Genomic DNA, 6,938 nt, shown 5'->3' with positions numbered 1-6,938 from the left:
ATTGTACTTATACACATTGTTAGGGGTGCAAACAAAATCTTAAAAATATTCTTCTGCATGCGATTACATAAATAAATTGGTAAAATTTAATATTACAAGGATTTTTACCAAATAGTCAGTATAAAAGAAAAGACTGATTGGAGCATACTGCATATAAATGTTTTTTCAATATTTTCGCTTTAAAATATTATGCCTTTATCATAAATTTTAAGTATAAATTAATAATGATTAGCTGGAATCATACGTCGTAATTTTCTTTGTCTGCAACATGCCTACCTTTTATACAGAAAATTTTCCATAAGCATGAAGCCTTTTCATTCGGTTTTTCCAGTAATTAACCATTTCATTATCACCACTTCAAGTTGAAACAAACGTAGTTACGCACTATACGGTCCTAACTGTAAAATTTCATTTTCGATAAGGGTACACTTGCAGAGTACAATAGCAACTGACACAATCATATAATCATCGCACTGAGTGGTACGGTTACATATTTACTACGTTGCCAATTCCAATAGCTTATTATTATTACATTGTCTATCGAGTAGATATTACGGAAAATAAAAAACACGTCTTCTACACATACATATGTATGTGTACGGAAATTAAAAATTAGAAAAAAATCGCCTAGATACTACAAAGGATGCTTCAGTTTTGAATTAAAAAGCCTCTTGATGGTATTTCCTTAAGATACAATTCTTTTAAAAATACAACGAAAAATTTTAGTTATTTTAGACTTGCCTCATCTAGTATAGGGTAGGAAACTAATCCCTAAAGACTAAATTTAATAATCTTGAAAAATAGCGTAGATACAGGACCACTTTGAAAATTCGAAGTCCTTGAATTTTTAAACGTATCTGGGGCTTCAACGACTAAAGCAGTTTGAGTAAAGGCTTTATTAAGTGTAGAGATTGATTGGATCATTTTGACGAAGACATTGTTTAGCTATATTGTTGATTAATAAAAGTTAAATACAACAAATTTTTCTTCATACATTTCTGTATATGCTATAGTTTCGGCTTTGTTAAAAAATGCAAAGAATTATAAGTAATATAAAAAAAGGTCGTAAGAAACTTCGTTTTTGTGTGAGGTAGTGGATTTTAAAGATTCACTGCAACGTAGAGCTGGGCAAGGCCTTTACTGAAGGAGCTGCAAGTCCTTAGCCCTAAATTCAAAGCCCTTACATAAAGCCTTTAGCTATTCCAGCCCCAATTATATTTTAAAATCTAAGGAAGTCTTATCAATAATTATTCCAAAAGCGAGGTTCAAATTCCTAAGTAGGTACTTTGAAAGAACTTCAAGTACTTTGCAAGACCCTTTTAATTATATATTACAAAGCAATTTTATATAGTAAATGATTTACCAAGCTCCAACAATTTGTTCATGAGAAGGTTTCAATTACAGAATTACTGTAATTCCAAGCTCTAAAAGGACTGAAAGTACATTTTATAACAAAACACTAAAGCTTTGCTGCAATGTTGATCTATTTTATTGAAATAACGATCCAACGTACCTACCAACTAAAATTGTAGTGGTTAGCATACCAGAAAGTTAATGTTTTGTATATTCGAAAACAACAGAACCATATTGTAGGTCCTAAGATAATCTATCTGTTCGTCCGTCATAACGCTACTGGGAAATGCGGAGGTAGCCAGTAGAAATTTTCAAAGATTGTGTATTGTATACAATGTCTCTGATCAGTATTCCAGAAAAATTAAGGGAGAAGAAGGTACATGAAAAAGAAATAGAATGAGCCATATCGCACCACTAACTGATAAACATGAACATGATGGTAATGACCTTTCCGAAAGCTCTAACTGCTCCGGTAATGAAGATGCGTATTAGCGTGATGCCGCCAGTGACGTGGAACCAAAGCTCAATCATCTCAATGCCGCACGAGCCAAGACCGAAAAAAGTGCGCCAAGTTAGACCGAATGCGAAAGTTTTGCTTACAGTTTTTTTTCGATTGCAGGAGCGTGGTGCATCATGGGTTCTTGCCATAAAGTACAATGGTCAACAAGGAATATTACCTGCAAGTTATGCGCAATTTGCGCGAAGTAATCCACCAGAAACGCCCGGATTTGTGGGAGAACAAAAGTGGCTTTTGCACCATGATCACATCGTTGCTTGTACGCGAAATTTTGGTCAAAAACAACATACTAATAATGCCGCAACCACCGTGTTCCCCAGTGACTCATTCTTGTCTTCGAAATTGAAGAGGTCCATGAAAGGACGACCCTACGCTATATTCAGGAGATAAAGACGCCATCGAAGGAGGAGCTAAACAAGATCACAAAATATGATTTTTTGAAGTGCTTCGAGGATTGGAAAAAACGTTTGCACAAGTGTATAATATCTGGTGGAGATTAGTTTGAAGGGAACAAAATAGGTATTCATGAATAAATAAATAATTTTTGAAAAAACAGAAANGAATTAAATTATATGAAATGAACAAAAAAAAAAAAATACGGAAGTTGATTTAAAGTTCGATCAAAATAAATCCACTTTTTTCATATATTTTCGTAAACAATCAATTTAAAAAAGTAAGGTAGTAGGAAGCCAATCCCCCGGAACATCCAGGAACCAGCAATCGCCTTATGTAAAACCTTGAGGGAAGAATCCGAATATGAAGCATAATAATTAATTATCGTCATCCAATCTGTAATGATCGTGGAATATCAGAAACTCCGACGCCAAAAAAATTAATTAATATGTATTTAAATATCTACTTACCAATGCCACGTCCGTAATCCTAAACTTTCCAACAATGTCGCATATAAAGAGAATCCCATTGATGTTTATACAAATATCTGAAACCAAAAGACACAAGTGAAATGAACAAGGAATATTAGAAATTTCGACACCAAAGGAATTAATTAATATGTATTTAACTATTTACTTACCAATGCCACGTCCGCAACTCTAAACTTTCCGACAGAGGCCCCCATGTAGAACTTCCTGTTGATGCTTTTACAAATATCTGAAACCAAAAGACACATGTGAAATGAACAAGGAATATTAAAAATTGCGACTCCGAAAGAATTAATTAATATGTATTTGAATATATATTTACCAATGCCACATCCGCAACTCTAAACTTTCCGACATAGGCTCCCATGTAGAACTTCTTGTTGATGTTTATACAAATATCTGAAACCAAAAGACATAAGTGAAATGAACAAGGACCTCATGCAAGAATGTGGCATATAATACGGACAAGAAAAAGGAAGGAAAAAAAGAGGAAAAGAAACGAAGAGCACGATATTGAAAAGAGAAAAAAGAAGAAGAATGAACTCAAATACACATACACATACGCACACACACGTAGACACACATCTAATGTAAATAAGAATAAGAATTTTGTTAATAAAGCTATTATATACCTATCTATCGATCTATCTACCTATAAAATTCCATTCAAAGTTTTATGCATCGAAAACTTTTTTAGGACTAAAACAAATTAAAATTTAATGTTTCACGATTTCATAAAAGCAGTCAAAAGTCATTTTACGACGTCCTAATTTACTTCCGATTTAAAATACGTTTGAATATCGACTGAACACTACGTTTTAATTTTCATTTCTTCCCTTTATTTTGAGAGAAAAACAGAATCAAAGACAGGACAGGGAGCAAAAAACAGTTTAACTACTTAGCCAATCAACACCGATGTTACCCCTTTTAGGCAGATTTTAAAGTTAATGATTCTTTTTCTACATTTAATGCCGGATGCAGAACTGAAGAAAGATTTGGACGTAATAGTAAAAAAGACTTGGACGTAATTAGGGTAGGAAATGAAAGTAGAATGTGTGAGTTTTCGATGAAAAGAGAACAAGGGATATGTATCGTAGAATGGGAAAGCGATGATAAAACTTGATGTATGTGTTGGAGGAATGAGATCAAAATAAGGATTTGGATGAATTCAAGGGAATAATAAAGGGATGTGGAGAGGGACTGATACTAATAAAAAAGGTTTTAAGAATTAGAAAAGAATGAAACAAGTAAGTGTGGTAAATTTGAATCAATTTATATATAGGATAAAAAAAGGAATGGGTGCAATAGCAAAGTAGGGAATGTAAATATTGGATTAAAGAGAAAGAGAAAATGAATTTTTGAAACAGGTGTTGGGAGCATGTATTGAAAACAAAGGAATGGGTGGATGAATATAGATGGATGGCGGATAGATACGATAAAGAACTTGAGAAATCTTTAAAAAAAAGTGAAGAAAGAAATTAAGGCGATTAAAAGATACCTATGGTGCATTAATTTAAAATTATATGTGGAAGAAGTTTTTATGTGGGGTACATAAAAGAGGGTAGTTGCAAGTTTAATTAATGTGCTTTTGCAGTTAAGTCAAAGAAAGAGAAAAAATGAGTATAGATATAACAATATCTATCCAATACAATTCCTGTATATTTTAGAGCGAAGTGGACCTTGTTACAATTCGACGATGATGAACTATTCTGAACATAAACCAAATGTTTCATTGTATGTCTTTCACAATTTTAGTTTCACTAGTTTCAGAAATGAAAGAACAAAAATAAGTATGATAGTATGATACCGAATCTTTACAAGCCAGTTAATCCTAATATTTTTTCTATAAGCAATGAATATGAATTCTGATATAAAGAAGCGTTCGAAATGTGGTGTTATAGGCGAATGATGAGGATACCGTGGATAGAGAAGGTTGGAAATGAAGAGGTATTGGAAAGAATAGGAGAAAGAGGACTCTATTGAAGTCAATAAGAAATAGGCGAGATAGGTTGGTAGGACACCTTCTCAGACATGAAGGTCTAGTCAGAGACCTATTTTAGATTACTATTGGTAAATAGTTAAGGATATGGGTTGTTCTAGTTTTAGGAAAATGCTAAGATTAATTCAAGATAAGGAGTGGAGGTGCGTGTCCAACCAGTCTTAGCAATGACGACCTTATGACGACGATAAAGAAAATTATTATGCCTAAGTGTTACGTTATTGATCAGCCATTTTGATTCATCCATTATTGAAGTACTTATTGTTATCGTTGGCGGCCATTATATTTTTTTAATTGTTGGTGGGTTGTTGTATATGTCATCTATTGTACCTGTTTAATTATTGTTATATTGTTGCCGACGTAGCCATTTTACTTTTTCAATGTGCGCCCCTTTCGTATTTTCAACGATCGCGACCTCGTAAAAACATTATTAAAAAGTATACTTTTACCCATTCAAATTAGAATACCTTTATCAAAGTTTGAAAATAAAATTGTTAGGTAGGTACGTGAAAAATTTCCGTGAAAATTCTAATTTTCACGAGTCAACAAAGTAGATGTCACTTTGCGACGTTCTAACTTGTACATTTGAATTTCAATTAAAAAATTAAACGATACGTGTTTCCATCAAAAGAAAAAAAAATGGTAACAGCCATTACATTAAAGTAAAAAGTTTGGTTTATCACAACTTTTCAACCTATTAATAAATTAGATAAAAATATAAAATTAGCATAAGCATGTTTCATTAATTTAGATTTAGTATGCAAATCAAACGTACCTACATCATAGAATTTTAATTATTTTCATTTACAAATCACAACAATCTGCAAAGTATTATCTAGGTGTACTAAAAGATTAACACATCCCTACGAATTTCGTAGTACAAACGATTTTTATTCCATTACAGCTCGCTTATTTTACGTAAAATAAAAAAAAAAACGGTTTTATTAGGCAGATACGTTCAAACGATTTTTTTTTATTTTAGCTGCGCTCCACTCCATTTATTTGGGAAAAACTGATGCTGGACTTTTTAATGTTCAAAATTAATCTTTTAGATGCACTAGTAAATACGTAGGTTTGCTATCCGCTTAAAGGCAGTATAATTGGAAATTATTGAACAATATACAAAAATTACTACGAAGAAAACAACAACGAAGGGATAGAAAAAATTAGTTTTAAATTAGTTTTATGTGGTCATCGATGATCTTTGACACGTATTTAGGGCATCAAGGAGCACGAAGCTGCGAGTACCTAAAATCTATCATGAAATATTGTACTTATACACATTGTTAGGGGTGCAAACAAAATCTTAAAAATATTCTTCTGCATGCGATTACATAAATAAATTGGTAAAATTTAATATTACAAGGATTTTTACCAAATAGTCAGTATAAAAGAAAAGACTGATTGGAGCATACTGCATATAAATGTTTTTTCAATATTTTCGCTTTAAAATATTATGCCTTTATCATAAATTTTAAGTATAAATTAATAATGATTAGCTGGAATCATACGTCGTAATTTTCTTTGTCTGCAACATGCCTACCTTTTATACAGAAAATTTTCCATAAGCATGAAGCCTTTTCATTCGGTTTTTCCAGTAATTAACCATTTCATTATCACCACTTCAAGTTGAAACAAACGTAGTTACGCACTATACGGTCCTAACTGTAAAATTTCATTTTCGATAAGGGTACACTTGCAGAGTACAATAGCAACTGACACAATCATATAATCATCGCACTGAGTGGTACGGTTACATATTTACTACGTTGCCAATTCCAATAGCTTATTATTATTACATTGTCTATCGAGTAGATATTACGGAAAATAAAAAACACGTCTTCTACACATACATATGTATGTGTACGGAAATTAAAAATTAGAAAAAAATCGCCTAGATACTACAAAGGATGCTTCAGTTTTGAATTAAAAAGCCTCTTGATGGTATTTCCTTAAGATACAATTCTTTTAAAAATACAACGAAAAATTTTAGTTATTTTAGACTTGCCTCATCTAGTATAGGGTAGGAAACTAATCCCTAAAGACTAAATTTAATAATCTTGAAAAATAGCGTAGATACAGGACCACTTTGAAAATTCGAAGTCCTTGAATTTTTAAACGTATCTGGGGCTTCAACGACTAAAGCAGTTTGAGTAAAGGCTTTATTAAGTGTAGAGATTGATTGGAT

At 32.2% G+C, this 6,938-nt stretch overlaps 1 long non-coding RNA gene across 1 annotated transcript; it reads right to left on the bottom strand.

The window, feature by feature from the left end:
• Window positions 1-2,436: 2,436 nt before the first annotated feature.
• On the bottom strand, window positions 2,437-6,519 carry LOC108743049. The gene is made up of 5 exons (XR_003231682.1): window positions 6,294-6,519; window positions 3,074-3,150; window positions 2,904-2,980; window positions 2,734-2,810; window positions 2,437-2,659 (listed from the first exon to the last, which is right to left on the bottom strand). It is a non-coding gene; the product is annotated as an uncharacterized LOC108743049 (long non-coding RNA).
• Window positions 6,520-6,938: the final 419 nt, after the last annotated feature.

Source organism: Agrilus planipennis, unplaced genomic scaffold, assembly GCF_000699045.2.
Source record: "Agrilus planipennis isolate EAB-ADULT unplaced genomic scaffold, Apla_2.0 scaffold409, whole genome shotgun sequence".
Taxonomy (NCBI): domain Eukaryota; kingdom Metazoa; phylum Arthropoda; class Insecta; order Coleoptera; family Buprestidae; genus Agrilus; species Agrilus planipennis.
The sequence above is the reverse complement of the archived record's forward strand: the minus strand, read 5'-3'. Positions and strand labels throughout refer to the sequence as shown.